A 21,499-nucleotide genomic window follows, 5' to 3' on the forward strand; every position below is an offset into this window, starting at 1 on the left:
TTTAGTCTTATCCTTCTCCTTCTATTTGTTGTCACCTTCATCTTGCACTTGTCAGATAACTAAAGTGCTAGCTTGCTTGCCTATGTGGACTTATATTTCATCCTTCTCAATAGTTAATATTGCTTGCATTAAAGGATTTGGTACTAGTATTCCAACATCTAGTGTAATTGTATCCTTCATCTAATATATGACAATGGGCATGCCAATTTATGTGTTATTTGTGACACTTTTCTATTCTCTTTCATTTGTAGATCGAGGGGGCACATTGGATGTTTCATGTGATTTCTTCCTTGCAGATGCCAGTTATGTCTTCTTAATCTCATCTACTCTTACCAATTCAAGATTGTTGCCCAATTTAGCTACTACGGTGGAGTCACTCAAATTTTTCTTCATGTCCTCATATATCAAGGGATTGATGTTCTAAGTAGAGATGTTAAGAACATCCTTCATTTTTATTCATTTTTGGTGACTCACTTGGTCTACATGTGGGGGACAGGTACTTAGCACTTGTACCTCTAGTACATTTTGATCATCATATTACTCATCATCAGTTGTGGCCTTGGCTATTGTTGCAATTTTAGTACCTCCCACATGACCATCCTTGACTTGGACTTCTTGTCCCTATAGATCTTTCTTATCTCCAACTTCCTTAGGAACTTGATCACTTGGATTTTCTTTTTTCAACCTCTACATGACTTTCCATATCTGGGTGTTGTTTTTGACAAAATCTTCGACTTTATATTACAAAATGTTAAAGGCTCTATACTTGGGGGAAAATATCCCCTTGAATTTATTGATGACTTTTTTCATCTTTTTCTTATCCAAAGAAGGCATTTCTCTGGCAAGTGTAGTTTCCCTAATATGTCTTTCTATTGTCAAACTATATTGCCATTTCTACTAAACTTGCTCATAAAGTCTCTTTGGTAGTGAGTTGGAAATCTCCATAGGTGTGGTCTTCAATGTAGCCATCATATCATATATTTCTTCTTCCACCTTATTCTATTGATCTTTCCTAACTTATCAAATTACAACATGTGCAAAACCAAACAAAACTACATTATTCTTAACATTTTTGCACAAGTAGTCTATATCTAATGAGGGATTGTGGTTTGCTACCTAAAATTGACTGCTTGTATTTGATTTTTCCCTCTCCTAATCTAACTCATCTATTAGAGTGTATTTTCCCCTTGAATATTTCTTCTTTATAGTTTGGTTCCTCTTTCCTTTGATTTATCTAGCTCCTTTACTTGCTTGGTGGCTGCCCTTGTACTAGACTAGGTAGCAGGTATTGCTAACTTCTATTGTCAAATTTTCACAAGCTTCTTCTTGGGTTTTTCCACTTCATGCTCCTTTTCCTTCCTCTTCTTCTTCTTAGCTGGCTTAGGTTCTTCCTCAACTTCTCCTTCCTTAACATGTTCAATATTCTCTTCTTGATCTTCTCCTTGTTCTAGAGTGAGTGTCAATAGGTTTTCTTCTTTCTTAGTGGCTACCCTTGTGCAAACCTAGTAGTAGGTATTGCAAGTTTCTATTTTGAAAGTTTTTCAAGCTTCTTCTTGGGTTTCTCCACTTCAGGCTTGTTTTCTTTTCCCTTCTTTTTAGCTAGCTTAAGTTCTTCATTGGCTTATTCTTCCTCAACAAATTCAATATTTTCTTCTTGATCTTCTACTTGTCCTAGAGTGAGTGCCAATAGGGCTTCTTCCTCTCCTCCTCCTCCTCCTTCTTCTTTTCCTCCTCCTCCTCCTCCTCCTCCTTAAGCTTCTTCACAACCTTTTTCCCCTTTCTTATTGTCAAAATTCTTTAGAATAATTGAGAGGGGGGGTTATGTTGGAAATATTCAAGATATGACAAGTTACTGAGAGGGGAGGGGTGAATCAGTAACTTAAAAAATTTCCTTTATATTTACCACACATACATCTATGCTACTACATCCATTAGTTCTATAACATAAAACATTCATTGCACAAGAGAACACAATATTTTGGTGACCCAAAAACCTTCCAAATAGAAAATAAAACTGGGGTGGGGATGATGCCCACAAAACTTCAATACTACAGCATAAAGTTGGCCTGTTAAGGCTTACATTGACCACTTCTAGTGATTTACCATGTTAGGAGCACAAAGGACTGCTAAGTCCACCTTGTTAGAGGATTTACAAGCATACAATGAAGTATGCACTCAGTTAGGAGATTTATACAAAGACTGTTAAGTCCACCTTGTTAGAGGATTTAGAAAACTAATTCACCTGTTAAGATGAAGTAGTGGATCTTCTTACAACTGATTGCTGATAAGATCCTTTATGCACTGATCACCTTATGTGATGAATATAACTTTTATGCCTCTATATTGACCTTGCTGTATTCCTTGAACTATTGTTGAAAATCCTTCATAGATACTATTTAAAATTACTTCACATTACTTCGCTATTCCTTAATGATTGATTTCTTACAATTAATTTTCATATATACCTTTCAAATTTACAAAATTGCAAGGTCAGCCAAAATGCAAGTGAACAAATACATTACAAAGTTGTCCCAACAGTAAACAACTCAGGTTCACTGAACTGACTCTGTGACCTTCTGATACACAACATCCACTGCATTAATCAACATCATCATGCATTTGGTAGAGGTGAAGGCTTGTTCCATACTAATCACTTGATGTAGTTCTGAGCTTGGTAACCACTAGTGACTCGGTAGATACTACACACTGAGTTTACTTTGCTTGACTCGATAAAAACTATTTCTTCCAGCAGTTGGTTTTATCTGAATTTCCATGACACAAACTTACTGCTTGGTAGACATTGCTGGTCTTCACATTGTTTGTATTTACTGGGTAGCTTCAGGAATGCTTAGTGAAAACTATATAATTGCTAAGTTTACAAGGTAACCACTAGATGCTCGGTAAGCATTCAGAATTGAGTAAGTGTTTTCAGTAATGACAAATATAATATAATGGAAACAATCTCCCCCTTTGGCATTAGTGACAAAAACACTTATGAACCAAAATTGTTGACTGACATTCTGATTTTGAATGAAAATTGAACTTTGTAAATCTACTATGTACATATCTTATATATGTCACCCATACATATGGTATGCATAGCTTTTATCTATACATATGTCAATTCATTTTTTATTGCTCCACAATGTCTCATTTACTCCCCTTGCTCTCTTTTCTTGTTCATCTCATACTCCCCCTTTTTGACAATAATGCCAAAGAATATATACAATAAATTCAAATAGAGACACTAAAATGTGAGAGAAATTTGGAGTGTACCTTGAGAATAAGAGACAATGTCTTATCCCAATTATTGAACTTCTGTAGAAAGTTCAATCATATGATCTGCTATAGAAAAATTGTTGTCTTGAATCAATGTTTTGGAATAGGCAATATATTTTTGCATTTGTTCCATGACTAGAACGATCATATTCTGGATGTCAATCAGTGTAGATCTGATCCTAGCTTCTTCTCTAAGTAACTTTGCCTACTTTTTTGACAAAAATTTCACCTTCAAGTGATGTGAAGAGCTTGAACTATGGTCAAGCTACAACTTTTGAGCACTAGCCTTCATTTCCACATCTATCTTATTTAATTTTTCTTTAATATCCTTGGTGTACTCGATAACATCATAGAGCTTGCCAGAAAGTAATGTTACATTTGTAAAAGATTGCTCAAAATTGCTTAAAATTGTGGTTATTTCTACCCGCTTTATTGCAATGTGTTGAGCAATGTGCTCAAGCACCTTATTGTCAAATTTCTTCTCTACCTTTTCAATGAGCTTCTCTTGCTTAGAGGTGTCCTCATTGAACTTATTTACAGCCTCTTCTAATTGTAAAAAATTGTGCTGAGATGGATCAACATCAACACCAATTGCTTCAGTAATGATATTTTTGGCATTTTCTATTATTGAGTATTCTTTGTCCCTCTCTTCTCTTATCTGCTTCTACCTTGCCTTTTTCTCTAAAAGCTAACTAACCATTCTCATTTCATTGGCTGAGGTAGTGTCCAAATCTATCTTGGGAATACTAATTTCTTTGTCCAAGTCTAAATCTTCATCAATTACCTTACTAGTAAGAAATTTTTTTAAAGAGTCTTTGGTTTTACTTTAGTGCTTACTTCCTTGGATTTAGAAATAGAAACAATAGTTGATATAGATAGACTAGCATAAAAAACTTGAATCGGTCCAACTGGAGGAAAACTGAGAGAAGTAGTACCAACTATATCAAAAATTGATGTGTTTCCCAAAAATGATGTACCAATGGGTAATGTATAGGCTAGAATATTTATAATTGAAGTACTAACAAAGATTGGTGCAGTTAGAGCTATTGTAGACAAAATTGTAGAATGGGCCATTGAACTTACTGTACATGGAATAGAGGAAGTTGACACTATTGATGATGCTATGACTGATTGCTTAGGTGTTGATGAAGAGAGCAGTAGCTTGGTAGATGAAGTAACTGATACTTCCATAGAAGATGCTCAAAGCTATAGGGTAGTAGGAGCAAATGATATTTTTGATGTAGATGCAATCAATCCTACTGAATTTGTCTCCAACCCTGATGATGTTGCTGGTTTAGGTGGAGAGTGAGGAAGGGAAGCAATGACTTGTGCCACAATCTTCATTGGGTCATCTTCTTCATTCTCTTCCTCCTTGTCTTCCTCTTCAACTTCTTCCCCTTTCTCTTCATCATCAGCCCTTAGTGCTTGATAATCTCCAATATCAAAAGTAGCACATGGAGTGCTTTCATCTTCTTCATCATCACTATCATCATCATCATCCTTCATCTCAACTGGATCATCACTAGGCTTATGCAGATGATAGATATTCTTCCAAATGTTTGTTCAATCTCTTGCAACATGTTCAATGTCCTTAATTAGAATTAAACATGTGTGAAATCTAATCATCATTTTATCATCATTATTCTTCATGGTTTCCTTTACTTCTACCTAAGTGAGATTTGGTAATAGATTCTTTAAGGATTGTTCATAGATGTCCTTTTCTATTTGTGTGGCTGATTCCCACCTTGGTTGCAATCTTACTAATAATTCTTTTGAGATCTGAGGAGCAATCTAGTTTGGGGAATACTTCCATTTTCCCATTTTGTAGAGTACCAGTTCCTAAATCTACATCTTCTCTGCATCAGTTCTAGTTTCAAACTTTAATTCTTTGAAGTTTGTGATGCTAGCTCCTTCTTCCATTTGTTTCAACCTTTCTTGGATGGTAAGTTGGGGCTTGTTGAATACTACTTCATCTTTAATTTTTCCTTTGCCTCTCCTAGTGAAAATAGCTGTGGAGGCCTTTGGAGGTTTAGTAATGGTGACCCTTCCTTTATTCTTTATTGGCTCTACCTCTTTCTCTAATTCTTTCTCTTTATTGTCTTGTTCTCGATCCTCTTCTTCTTCCTCTCCTTTTCTCTCGGTAAGAAATAAGGGATCAGTGACAATTTTCATCTTAGCAATCTTTCTTTTACCTTTGCTGATTGCTTGAGGTAGCTTAATTTCTAATTCAATCCTGGCTTATGCCTCATCATAAGTACCGAAATTTTTTTGCTTTGGATCTATCAGCTCATTTACCAGTGCTTCAATGATGTTCCTAGTTTCATGAATATTTACCTCATAAGGGACATGTTTCACCCATGCAACTCAGGGCCTAACTACCTGAATGTATACTCTATCGTAGTCTACCATGAAACATACATCATCTTTGTAGTCGTCAAGAATTTTAGGAGGAATTTTGAACCTATTGTTTATCCTTTCTTTGAAGTCTTCAAAATATTTATCCATTATACTATCAAAGTTTGCACCCATTTCTACTATAAACTCATTTATCTAATACAAAATGGGAACATCCTTTCTCCATATGACAGAACCTTTGGATGGAAAGAATTTTTGCACATAAAAGAAGAGACATGTTAACAAAGAACTGAATTTATAGGGATTGTTCTATGATGACCTGATGCTATCCATATTCTTGTTTAGTTACGTTAGCAGTAGCTCAGACAGGTCATATTCCAATTTTTCCTTCGCAAATTTGAATGCTAAGTCTATGGCCTCACATGGCACATTGTTCAAATGACTGGAATTGTAAATCTTGTGAGCAATTACATGAATTTTGAATCTCATCTCTATGTCAGTAACGGTGCTAATTTTCAAGCCCTTACCATCCCACTTAGCTAGGTTTTTCTTTTGGAGTTCATCTCGACCTAGGGTTTTGGTGGATTTAGCTTTACTCAAAATGGGAAGGCCAGTAATCTTGTGAATCATCTTCTTGGTAATCAATACAAGCTATTCCAACCATAGCTGACCATTGTGAACACGACTAAGAATATACCTGATCCATTTTATCTAAAACCTTCTTGGCAGGTGGGATATGTGAGTCAACCCTTTTGTTTCCAAATACTTGTGCTCGGGTTTCAATGAACCATCAATACACATTTCTTATAAAGCACTATCCATTTCTAAGGTTCATATCTCTTGAATTGAACATTTAAAATGAGTGTAGATATCGTTTATCAGAAGTACTTTTGGTGGAATTTGTGATTGTGTGCCATTAGGGTCGAGTGCCTCTGCCATTGTAGGAACTAACTTGAAGTTTGGTGCTTTCCATTCTACACCCTTGACCAACATCTCTGATCCTCTTTTTTCCTTGCTACTGCTAGTGCTTCCAAATGACATTGCTGCTTGATAAGTGATGGAAATCTTTGAACAAATTCCTTAACTGCAAATTTTCTCAAAATCACCTGGAATTCCTTGAGATGCACCTAGAGAACTCTTTGCTCTGAGGATACGATAAAAAATGAAGTTGAATTTCACCCATTTTGATGAAAAGTTTGCCATTAATGCTAGGTACCATATTGTTGTAGTGAGTGACAGACTGTCAACTATTGACCTAACTCGGCAAGAATATCAACTCGGTAGATGAACCAAATTCCTTTTACTCTCAATCTTGCTCAGTAAGGTCTTTAACCACTTTCCTCAATGGAGTCTGATGTAATCGGTGAAAGATAACCTTTATGTGATCCTAGTGTATTTGCAATACTGATTGGATCATTTACATTCCTCATATTTCTTGGAACTACTTATGATTTCCTTGCTAAGTAGAGCTCCAATGCATTCTTAGGAATTTAGTATGAGGGGATGGAGTCACCCACTCCTTGAGTAACTTCACTACCATGATTTGAGCTAGTATCCTTACTAGATTTAGGAATCCATTGTTGCCTCATTTGTTTCCTTATGTTGTTAGCTCTTGCTTTCTTTTCATCTTCAACTTTGTCTATATTCATGTTGTTTTTAGCTATATGACCGAGTTTAGTGCATGTTTGATGCCTTCTATTAGTATCTTTCTTTCTTAGGTAGTGCCTTGCACAATTTATGCCAGTGTGTCCATATTCTCCATAATAATGACATCTGCACCAGGTATTGTAGTCCCATCCAAATATTGCCTTTACAAGTTGTTTAACTGGATTGAATTATTTGGATTTGCATTGAGATGCCTTATGACCATGCTTCTTGCATTTGTGATAATTACCTTCAAATTTTAGTTTCTCCTTGCATTCATTGGCTTTGTGACCATGCTGAATACAGTTATAGCACTTTCCACTAAATTTTCCTTTTCCATTGCTCCAGCATTTGTTTGATGTATGACCAATTTTCCTACAATGATTGCATGAGGATTCCTTTTTGCACCTTTCTTGGAAGATTCACCTTGTTCTTCATTGTATCCAAGTCTTGCTTTACCTTTTTGCTTATGAAGATTCTGCTCATTTTGCTAAATCAATTGATTCATGTCTTCTTGTGATTTCAACATTCTTTCATTGATTTATTTTTTAGTATTTAGGTCATTCTTTAACTTTTCAACAATTTTCTTTTCACATCTCAGTTCTCTCAATATTCTTTCATTAATTTCCCTTTCACAATTTAGATCACTTCTTATTCTTTCATTCTATGCTTTGAGAATCCTAATTTCTTCATTTGCTCTAGAGATTTGATCAATGAGGTCTTCATGCTAATTGGATTGATTATTTCTTGCCTCCAAGTCTTCATTTGCCTTATTTCTTTGTTCCAAAATTTCACATAGCCTGATTGATTGAATTTCTTGTTCTCTTTTAATTTTTCTTACTTCTTCCTCTAGAGAGCCATTCTTTGCTAGGAGTTTATTGATTGCCTTATTAGCTTCATCTGAGCTACTTGATGGTAAAATGTCTTCAATATTTTCTTCAACATACTGATGATCATTCATTTGTCTTGCAAGTTCCTTCCTTCTTTTTAGGGATTGGGAAAGATGCTCCTTTGCATCTTTGAGTTGAGCTATAGTCATCTCTAGATCTAGCTTTTCATTTTCAATTGCCTTGTCAAGTCTGAATATCTCCATTTGTCTTATAGATCCACTTGGTTAGGAGATTTATACAAAGACTGTTAAGTCTACCTTGTTAGAGGATTTAGAAAATTGATTCACTTATTAAGATGAAGCAGTGGATCTACTTACAACTGATTGCTAATAAGATCCTTTATGCACTGATCACCTTATGTGATGAATATGACTTTTCTACCTCTGTATTGACCTTGATGTATTCCCTTAACTACTGTTGAAAATCCTTCATAGATACTCTTCAAAATTACTTCACACTACTTTGCTATTCCTTGATGATTGATTTCTTACAATACATCTTACATATATACCTTTCAAATTTACAAAATTGCAAGATCGACCAAAATACAAGTGAACAAATACATTACAAAGTCAACCCAACAGAAAAAAACTCAGGTCCATTGAACTAACTTGGTGGCCTTCTGATACATGGCATCCATTGCATTACTCAGCATCATCATGCATTTGGTAGAAGTGAAGGCTTGGTCCATACTAATCACTCGATGCAATTTTAAACTCGATAACCACTAGTCACTTGGTAGATGCAGTGTCACCTGGTAGATACTACACACTAAGTTTACCTTTCTTGACTCGATAAACATTATTTCTTCCAATGCTCAGTTTACTCTAAATTTTTATGACACAAACTTACTACTCAGTAGACACTGTTGGTCTTCACATTTTCTGTATTTACTTGGTAGCTTCAGGAATGCTCAGTGTAAACTATATAATTGCTAAGCTTACAAGGTAACCATTGGATGCTCGATAAGCATTCAGAATTGAGTAAGTGTTGTCACTAATGACAAATATAATATAATGCCAAAAGGTTAATCAATTCTCCAAGGTCCAGATGTATAAATAAAACTTTTCTCAACTTAGTGAACCTATAAAACATTTATCATCATCCATGCATCCATAAGATTATGCAATCACTTGAAACTTATTGGTTACTATCAAATCAATTTGTAGAAATGTGAACATGAAACATAATAGATTCAACAATACATTTGACACAATGATTTATGTGGAAACCCAATTTGGGAAAAACCACTACTAATATGCTACTCTTTTTCACTTTTTGGAAGTGATTTTTTGTAAAAGGCCAACCCTATTAAAGGTTACAATATGCACTATTAAATGTGACCCTATCAAAGGATTTCAATCACCCTATTAGGAGTGAGACTTGTTAGAGGACTTTAGACCATTCACTTGGAATGTCAACCGATTAAAGTATTTACAAATGACTATTAGGTCAACCTTGATCTAAAGGATTAACATTAGACTAATACAATTATTAGAGAGTAACAATAAGGCTTGATCTGATAACAACTTACAACTCCATTAATAGATTACAGATCTCTATTTTAGTCCTCCATTCTCCTTGGCTTTCATGCTCTTCAACACTGATAGCTTTTTTTCCCTTCAAGAATTCATAACCTTAAGCCTTCTTGCTTAACATGCCAATGTAGACTATTCACTTAGGTCACTTGATGAAGCAATACCTTTGACTCCTTATCTCCTTAGGTTGTTGCACATGACAACCTTTGCTTCTAACCAACCGTCCCTATAAATATAGAATTAAGATTTTTTTCCATTCATTCTCCATCATCTCATTTAAGGTTAGGAAAGATTAGCTATGATTCAATGAATCTACCCCTCATTCCACATCACTTCTAGAAACTTCTCCTTCAATCCTCTTTGAATTCACCTCAAAGTGGTTTACCATGAATTCTGTACCACCAACTCATCAATCCTATCTTCCACTTGGTTCACAAAATACAAGAAAAAAAACTTGTCAAGTTAGATGCATCAAATTCATGATCTTTCTAATAATGTTGGCACTCAACATTAACTTTCTTATGATGCTTAGCACATACTACATTGCTTTGCATCCACTAAAAACCCACTTGGCATGAACTAAAGTTTTCTAGCGCTCAACATCTACTATTTTTCTCAGCACATACTAAAATGGACTTTTACTCAGGGGTATGTGCAAGATCATGGTGTGCCAAAAAGTGGCAATGTGAAAAAATAGAGTTTGAACACGTCTAAAAGCACTTCAAAATCTGCTTTGACTTTTTTTCACCTATCTAGGTACCAAACCTAGAAAGTAAGGCCCAAGCCTTATCGGATATCCGATTTGAGATCGAATGTCCGATATGAGATCAGATATCGGATCTCATATCGGATATCCGATATGAGATTTGATATCCGATATCGGCGGCATAAAAATTTGAGGGAAAAGGCACAAAAATTAGAGGGAAAAATAAATTTGTAAGTGATATAACTAATTTGAGTTATGAAATGTGTAAAGATATAATATATAACCTATAAATATATAATATAATAACATAACTATTATATATAAAATAATATATAATCTATATATTATATAATAATATAATATAATATACTATTTTATATATATATATATAACGTAATGTAAAGATATAATATATAATCTATTAATGTATAATATAATATTATGTTATTATTATTATTATTACTATATGTTTATTAAATGTAATAATGTAATATATTATATATATTTTATTAATACATATTATTATTATTATCATATATAAATTATAATCTATAATATATTATTATTATTATCATATATAAATTATAATATATAATATATTATGTTATTATTATTATAATCTATAAATTATATATATATATATATAGATATATGATTGTTATACTATATTATTATTATTTTTACTATATTATTTCCAGTGGAGTCATTTATATGGGTCAAAAGGGCTTACGGGATGACTTATGACCCCTTTCGACACATTCCATGATGATCCCTAAGGACATATTAGAATAGTTTATATGGGTTCAAGGGGGTCACAATATGACCTATGAATCCTTTCGACATATTACAAGACGACATTTGTCCCTAGGAGTCTTAGGACACTTAGAGACATATTAGAATCATTCATATGGGTCGAAGGGGGTCATAGGGTGACCAACGACCACCTTCAACACATTCCACGATGACATATGTCCTTAGGGGTCCTAAGACCCCTAGGGACATATTAGAATCATTCATATCGGTCGAAGGGGATCATAGGGTGACATATGACCCCCTTCGACACATTCCACGATAGCATACGTCCCTAAGGGTCCTAAGAGCCCTAGGGACATATTAAAATCTTTCATATGGTTTGAAGGGGGTCATAGGGTTAACTATGAACCCCTTCAAACATTACATGATGACATATGTCCCTAGGGGTCCTAGGACACCTAGGGACATATTAGAATGCTTCATATGGGTCAAAGGGGGTCATAGGTTGACCTATGACCCCCTTTGAAACCTATGACCCCCTTTGACCCATTAAATGATGACATATGTCTTTAGGAGTCCTAGGACCCCTAGGGACATATTAGAATCATTCTTATCAATCAAAAGGGCTCATAGGGTAACTTATGACCCCCTTTGACCCATTAGATGACGACATATGTTCCTAGGGGTCCTAGGACCCCTAGAGACATATTAGAATCATTTTTATGGGTCGAAGAGGGTCATAGGTTGACTTATGACCCTCTTCGACACATTACATGATGACATATGTCCCTAGGGGTCCTAGTACACCTAGGGACATATTAGAATGCTTCATATGGGTCAAACGGTGTCATAGGTTGACCTATGACCCCCTTTGACCCATTAAATGATGACATATATAGCTAGGAGTCCTAGGAACCCTAGAGACATATTACAATCATTCTTATGGGTCATAGGGCGTCATAGGTTGATCTATAACCCCCTCTGACACATTACATGATGACATATGTCCCTAGGGGTCCTAGGAACCCTAGGGACATATTAGAATGTTTCATATGGGTCAAAGGGGGTCATAGGTTGACCTATGACCCCCTTCGAACCATTAGATGACAACATATATCTATAGGGGTCCTAGGACCCCTAGGGACCTATTAGAATCTTTGACCCATTACATGATGATATATGTCCCTAGGGGTCTTAAGATCCCTAGGGATATATTAGAATCATTCATATGGGTTAAAGGGGCTCGTAGATTGACCTATCACCTTGCTCGACCCATTACATAATAACATATGTCCCCAAGGGTCTTAGGATCCCTCGGGACATATTAGAATCATTCATATGGGTCAAAGGGGGTCATAGGTTTACAAATGACCCCCTTTGACCCATTAAATGATGACATATGTCCCTACCGATCCTAGGACCCTAGGGACATATTAGAATTGTTCTTATGCATCAACGGGGGTCATAGCTTGACCTATGACCCCCTTCAACCCATTAAATGACAACATTTGTCCCTAGAGGTGCTAGCACCCCTAAGGACATATTAGAATCATTCTTATGGGTCAAAGGGGATCATAGGTTGACCTATAACATCTTTCGACTCATTACATGACAAAATATGTCCTTAGGGGTCCTAAGACCCCTAGGGACATATTAGAATCCTTCTAATCGATCAAAGGGGGTCATACCCTATGACCCCCTTCAACCCATTACCTGACGACATATATCCATAGGGGTCCTAAGACCCCTAGGGACATATTAGAATGCTTCATATGGGTCAAAGTGGGTGATAGGTTGACATATGCCCCCCTTCAACCCATCAAATGATGACATATCTCCCTAGGGGTCCTACGACCCCTAAGGACATATTAGAATCATTTTTATGACTCAAAAGGCGTCACAGGTTAACCTCTGACCCACTTTGACATATTACATGATGACATATGTCCCTAGGGGTCCTAGGACCCCTAGGAACATATTAGATTCGTTCATATGGGTCAAAGGGGGTCAGAGGTTAACCTATGACCTCTTTCGACCCATTAAATGATGACATATGTCCCTAGGGGTCCTAGGAGCCCTAGGGACATATTAGAATCATTCTTAGAGGTAAAAGGGGGTCATAGGTTGACCTATGACCCCCTTTGACCAATTACATAATGACATATTTCCTAGTACCCCTAGGAATGTCTTAAAATTGTTCATGACCCATTACATGATGACATATGTCCCTAGGGGTCCTAGGACCCCTAGGGACATATTATAATCTTTCATATGGGTCTAAGGGGGTCATAGGTTGACCTATGACCCCCTTCGACGCATTATATGATGACATATGTCCCTAGGGGTTCTAGGACCCGTAAGGACATATTAGAATCATTTATATAGATCAAAGGGCGTGATACGTTGACCTATGACCTGCTTCGACCTATTAAATGATGACATATGTTCTTAGGGGTCTTAGGACCCCTAAGGACATATTAGAATTGTTCGTATGGGTCAAAGGGAGTCATAAGTTGACCTATGACCACCTTCGACACATTACATGATGACATATGTCCTTAGGGGTCCTAGGACCCTTAGGGACATATTAGAATGCTTCATATGGGTCAAACGGGGTCATATGATCACCTATGACCCCCTTATACCCATTAAATGACAAGATATGTCCCTAGGGGTCAAAGGACCCCTAGGGACATATTAGAATTGTTCTTATGGCTCAAAGGGGGTTATAGGTCGAACCATTAAATGATGACATATGTCCTTAGGGATCCTAGGACCCCTACGGACATATTAGAATGCTTCATATTGATCAAAAGGGTTCATAGGTTGACCTATGACCCCCTTCGATCTATTAAATGATGACATATGTCCCTAGGTGTCCTAGGACACCTAGAGACATATTAGAATGCTTCATATGGATCAAAGGGTGTCATAGGTTGACCTATGACCCCTTTCGACCCATTAAATGATGACATATATCCCTAGGGGTCCTAGGACCCCTAAGGACATATTAGAATCATTATTATGGGTCAAAGGGGCTCATAGGTTGACCTATGACCCCCTTTGACCTATTACATGATGATATATGTCCCTAGGGGTCCTAGGACCCCTAGGGACATATTAGAATCGTTCTTATGGGTAAAAGGGGGTTATAGGGTGATGTATGACCCTATTTGACCCATTAAATGATGACATATGTCCCTAGGTGTCTTAGAACCCCTAGAGACATATTAGAATCATTGTTATGAGTCAAAGGGGGTCATAGGTCAACCTATGACCCCCTTTGACCCATTAAATGATGACATATATCCCTAGGGGTCCTAGGATCCCTAGGGACATATTAGAATCATTTGTATGGGTCAAAGGGGGTCATATGTTGACCTATGATTCCCTTCGACCCATTACATGACGACATATATTCCTAGGGGTCCTAATACCCCAAGGGACATATTAGAATCCTTTTAATAGGTCAAAAGGGGTCATAGGGTGACCTATCACCCCCTTTGACCCATTACGTAATGACATATGTCCATAGGGGTCCTAAGACTCTTAGGGACATATTAGAATGCTTCATATGGGTCAAAGGGGGTCATAGGTTGATCTATGACCTCTTTCAACTCATTAAATGATGACATAGGACCCTTAGGGACATATTAGAATCATTCTTATGGCTCAAAGGGAGTCATATGTTAACCTAGGACACCCTTCGACATATTACATGATGACATATTTTCATAGAGGTCCTACAACCCCTAAGAACATATTAGATTCATTTATATGGGTCTAAGGGGCGACCCATTACATGATGACATATGTCTCTAGGGGTCCTAGGACACCTAGGGACATATTAGAATGCTTCATATGGGTCAAAGGGTGTCATAGGTTGGCCTATGACCCCCTTCAATCCATTAAATGATGACATATATAGCTAGGGGTCCTAGGACCCCTAGGGACATATTACAATCGTTCTTATGGGTCAAAAGGGGTCATAGGTTAACCTATAACCCCCTCTGACCCATTACATGATGACATATGTCCCTAGGGGTCCCAGGACCTCTAGGGACATATTAGAATGCTTCATATGGGTGAAAGGGAGTCATAGGTCAACCTATGACCCCCTTCAACCCATTAAATGACAACATATGTCCCTAGGGGTCCTAGGACTCTTAGGGACATATTAGAATCTTCAACCCATTACATGATGACATATGTTCTCAGGGGTTCTAAGATCCCTTGGGACATATTAGAATCATTCATATGGGTTAAAAGGGGTCATAGGTTGACCTATGACCCCGTTCGACCCATTACATGATGACATATGTCCCCAGGGGTCCTAGGATCCCTAGGGACATATTAGAATCATATATATGGGTCAAGGGGGTTCTAGGGACTTATGTCCCTAGGGATCCTAGGGACTTATTGGAATCGTTCTTATGAGTCAAAGCGGATCATAGCTTGACCTACGACCCCCTTGGACACATTACATGACGACATATGTCTTTAGGGGTCCTAGAACTCCTAGGGACATATTAGAATAGTTCTTATGGGTCAAAGGGGCTAATAGGGTGACCTATGACCCCATTCGACCCATTATATGATGACATATGTCTTGGGGATATATTATAATCATTTTTATGGGTGTAAGGGGGTCATAGGTTGACTTATGACCCACTTCGACACATTACATGATGACATATGTCCCTAGGAGTCCTAAGACCCTTTGGGACATATTCAAATGCTTCATATGGGTCAAAGGTTGTCATACGTTGACCTATGACCCCCTTCAACCCATTAAATGATGGCATATGTCCCTAGGGGTCTTACGACCCCTAGAGACATATTTGAATCATTCTAATGGGTTCGAGGGTGTCATAGGTTGAACTATGACCCCTATGACCCCCTTAGACAGATTACATGATGAAATATGTCCCTAGGTGTCTTAGGACCCCTAGGGACATATTAGAATTGTTCATATGGGTCAAATGGGGTCATAGTTTTACCTATGACCCCCTTCGACCCATTACATGACAACATATGTCCCTAGGGGTCTTAGGATCCCTAGGGACATATTAGAATCATTCATATGGGTCAAAGTGGATCATAGGTTGATTTATGACCCCCTTCGACTCATAAGAATGATTCTAATATCTACCTAGGGGTCTTAGGAGCCCTAGGAACATATGTCATCATTTAATAGGTCGAAGGGGATCATAGGTACCCCTATGGGCCCCTTTAGACCCATAAGAATAATTTTTATATGTCCCTAGGGGTCTTAAGAAACCTAGGGACATATGTCGTCATGTAATTGGTTGAAGGGGGAGATAGGTCAACCTATGACTGCCTTTGACCCACATGAACGATTTTAATATGTCCCTAGGGGTCATAGGACCTTTAGCTATATATGTCATCATTTAAGGGGTCGAAGGAGGTCATAGGTCAACTTATGACACCCTTTGACCCATATGAAGCATTCTAATATGTCTTTAAGTGTCCTAGAACCCCTAGGGACATATGTCGTCATGTAATGTGTCAAAGAGGGTCATACATCAACCTATGACCCCCTTTGACCCATAAGAACAATTCTAATATGTCCCTAGGGGTCCTAGGACCCCTAAGTACATATGTTATCATCTAATTGGTCAAAGGGGGTCATAGGTCACCCTATGAGCCCCTTTGACCCATAATAATGATTCTAATATGTCCCTAGGGGTCCTAGGACCCTTAGGGACATATGTTGTCATGTAATTGGTCGAAGGGGGTCATAGGTGAACCTATGACCCGCTTTTACCCATAAGAATGATTCTAATATGTCCCTAGGGGTCCTAGGACCCCTAGGAACATATGTCATCATTTAATGGGTTGAAGGGGATCATAAGTAAACTTATGACCCCCTTTGACAAATAAAAATGATTGCAATATGTCCCTAGGTGTCCTTAGACCGTTAGGTACATATGTCATCATTTAATGGGTCGAAGAGTGTCATAGGTAAACCCTTTGATCCATATGATGCATTCTTATATGTTCTTAGGGGTCCTAGGACCCCTAGCGACATATGTCATCATGTAATGTGTCGAAGTGGGTCAATTGTCAACCTATGACCCCTTTTGATCCATAAGAATGATTCTAATATGTCCCTAGTGTTTCAAGGACCCCTAGGAACATATGTCATCATGTAATGTGTCGAAGCGGGTCATAGGTCAACCTCTGACCACCTTTGACCCATAAGAATGATTCTAATATGTCCTTAAGGGTCCTAGGACCTCTAGGGACATATGTCATTATGTAATGGGTCAAAGGGGATCATAAGTCAACCTATGACCCCCTTCGACTCATATCAATGATTTTAATATGTCCCTAGGGGTGCTAGGACCCCTAAGGACATATATCGTCATGTAATGGGTCAAATGAGATCATAGGTCAACCTATGATGCCCTTTGACCAATATGAATGATTCTAATATGTCCCTAGGGATCCTAGGACTCTTAGGGACATATGTCATCATTTAATGGGTTGAAGCGGATCATAGGTCAACCTATGACCCCCTTTGACCCATAAGAATTATTCTAATATATCTCTAGGGGTCCTAGGACCCCTTTGGACATATGTCGTCATGTAATATGTCAAAGGGGGTCATAGGTCAACCTATCACCCCCTTTGACCCATAAGAAGCATTTTAATATATACCTAAGGGGTCGTATGAATCTTAGAGACATATGTCATCATGTAATAGGTCAAAGGGGGTCATAGGTCAACCTATGACCCCCTTTGACCCATAAGAACTATTCTAATATGTCTCTATGGGTCCTAGACCCCTAGGGACATATGTCATCATTTAATGGGTTGAATTGGGTCATAGGTCAACCTATGACCCCCTTTGACCCATAAGAACGATTCTAATATGTCCTTAGGGGTCCTAGGACCCCTAGGGACATATGTCGTCATGTAATGCGTCGAAAGGGGCCATAAGTCAACCTATGACCTCCCTCGACCCATAAGAACGATTCTAATATGTCACTAGGGGTCCTAGGACCCCTAGGGACATATGTTGTTATGTAATGGGTCAAAGGGACCTATGACCCCCTTTGACTCATATATATTAATAATATACATATATATTAATAAAATACATATTAATATAATAATATATATTAATAACGTATATATATATATTGTTATTATATTTAATAAAAATATTACGTTATTATATATATTAATAACATACTTATATATATATTACGTTATTATATTTAGTAAAAATAATAATATAAATTATAATGAAAATAACATAATATATTATTATATATTAATATATTATATGTTATATCTTTACATTACATTATTTTATATATATAATATATTATAATACATATTTACGTAGTAATATAACAAAAATAATTTATAAATCATAAGCTATAAAATATTATGTTATAATATATATTACGTTATTATATATATTAATAACATATATATATGTATATATATTACTTTATTATATATATATAATATTATAATAAATATTTACATAGTAATATAACAAAAAAAATTTATAAATCATAAGCTATAAGTCTTAAATCTAGTTTTCCCTCCAAAATGGGTTGGGATTTCAAAATTTTCACCAAAATTCACCTAGCCATATCGTATATCCTATTTCAAATCTGATATCCGATTTGAAATCTGTTATCCGATTAACCCAAAAGATGTGTTTGAAGAGGGTTTTAGTGATACTCAGACTTCGAGTAGTCGTCTGACAATGTTATTTTCATTGAAATTGAATAAAATGAAAAGGGTTTTTTAATATCACTCTCAAGATTCCATCAATATAATTTCTGTCAAATTTTGAGATCGATAATTATTTATTAGTTAATTAGCAATGAAGATTATTGTAAAGTGTTGATTGACATACTGATTGAAAAACATCTATAATTTTCAAATGGTATAACATTTTTTAAATCTAAAAGTTGCATCACATTCTATGCTTTGCCTAGTATAAGAAAAAAATAAATTAAATTTGGTAAAATTTTCTATTAGTTAAGGTGGTTAGACACGAGACTTTTTTTTTACGAAAATGTTTTGGTAGAAAATTCATATTTAATTATTTATTTGGAATAAAAATACCAAAAAATATGCATCACATCCGGCCATGAGTCTACTTTTCATATCTATAATTATATTAAAAAAATAATATCATTTGATTTTGATTAAGGTGGTCAGACATACACCTACTTTTTATTTTTGCCCTAAAATTTTTGTAGTACTGCATTAAAATTGAAACTTTTGACCAATCAATTATTTTTCTCTCCTAATAAGGCCTAGTAGTTTAGAAACTAAATTCAATTTCCTACAGATTATTTTCTTATAAATTTTTGATATAAAGTCCATAACCACTTTAAAATTATGTGTCAAGTTGATATAACCCTGATTTTCTGATTTTTCACTGCCACTTAAGGCCATAGTTTGGTACACCATGAACCTGCACATACCCTCAGCTCCAACATTTTTTTTTTGCTTAGCTTGCACTAAATTTTCTCGTCACCTATTATCCATTTAGTCAAACTTGGTAAACAAACTTAGTTGAACTTGTTCTTCCGAACTTTCTTAGTGTAACCAACATTTGCAACCTTAAGTAGATTATCAATACACTATAATATCACTATCTTAGTTGATTACTGTACTACTTTTCATATCATAACTCAACCTTTCGTTTAGGTTCTATTGTTACATATTTTGATTAGATCCTCTTCATCAATCAAATAGGTAATAGTACTTAAATCATATAAGTAGTTGTCTTATCATCAAAATAGTAGGTTTAACACTAGTAACAAAAAAATGATTTAAACACATTTATCATACTTGTATCAATCTATTTTCAACACTTATCATAGTAGTTGTATTCAAATAAATTATGATTCTTGATTTGGCTTCCTCATAGTTTACAAATGATGTGGCATTCTTATTAGCTTCCTTTGCTAGTAAATATGTAATAGTTGCATATGCCTCATCTACATTAACTTCATAAGGGCTTTAACCATCTAACCCTAGGTATGCTTGCCTACACATATGTGTAATTGACATCAACTAGAAAGAAAACATCAAAGTAGTATTTTTCAAACAATGATACAAGAATCCTTAGCCTCTATTTTATACACTTCTTGATATCTTCAAAGTAGCTTGTCATTTCTATTTCAAAATTGTATCCAATGTATTGAGTTAGATCTACAATCTATAATGTGACTGGCCTATTGGTCTTCCACACTATTTGACCAAAATTTAGAGAAGTGTTATGTACATAGAATAATATGCAAACAAGTAGTGAACCAAATTTTCATTGTGCACTCTTTGTATTTCTTATGGGCTCCAAGTTTTCTAATAACTACTAAAGTTGCAACTTGGTAAGGTCATTAGTGTGATTTTTCTTCATTATCTTGTATCCCAAATCTATAGCAATGCAAGATACATTCTTCAATCTGCTAAATTAAAAAAAAATGTGAGAAATAACTCCATTATCACACAATTTGTTGTATGTATCTCATATTTCCATCTGTCCTACTTCTCCTATCTTTCTAGTGTAGCAACATCTAAAATCTTGTATCATTAAAAATTTTGGTGGTATGATCAATAGAACACCAGATGGGTCTGTCTTATATGTTATCTTAGGAATAGCTCAAAAGTGTGGTTGTCTAACTTTATTACTAATTAATTGCACATTAAAAAAATATTTTTCTTCCTTCCTAACATTCACAGAAGAGTTAGATGTCATTTTTCATAACTAAGGTTTCCTCAAATTTAAATAGGATAATTCAGCACTAGTGAAATACCTTTTGAATTTGAATAAATATAATGATTAGCAATTGAATCCAATTTGCAAATACTTGAAGGTTTCTCCTCAGTTAACATAGTTCTCTTCATTCTCTCTTCAATCTTTGTTTAGTGCAAATGAGTAGAAAATTCACTATATAAACCTTGATGTTCAATAATAGATGCTTAAAGCTTATACAACTCTAAGCTTGACTATCATAGGATTTGCCACTCACTCAATTTATACATGATTTCCACTACACTCGGTAACTACAGTGAGCTTAGCCACTACTAATATAACTCCCTCAGTAAGAAACAATATGAAAACTAACAAAAATATAGATTTCTTTTAGGTTGTAACCAATAAATTATATATTAATTCATGCACATATAATCTTTTTAAAACTTAGATCCTTCAAACTAATGTATAATATAACTTTAAATATTAGTCCTACAAATACATTTTGATTTCCATTAGATGAAGTGACCTCTTTTGAACTTGATGTGTTGTAATCTTCCTTCTTCTTCCATGTTTTTTT

The sequence above is a fragment of the Cupressus sempervirens genome, chromosome 7 (assembly GCF_028749045.1).
Source record: "Cupressus sempervirens isolate cs-2001-9-10 chromosome 7, ASM2874904v1, whole genome shotgun sequence".
Classification (NCBI taxonomy): Eukaryota; Viridiplantae; Streptophyta; class Pinopsida; order Cupressales; family Cupressaceae; genus Cupressus; species Cupressus sempervirens.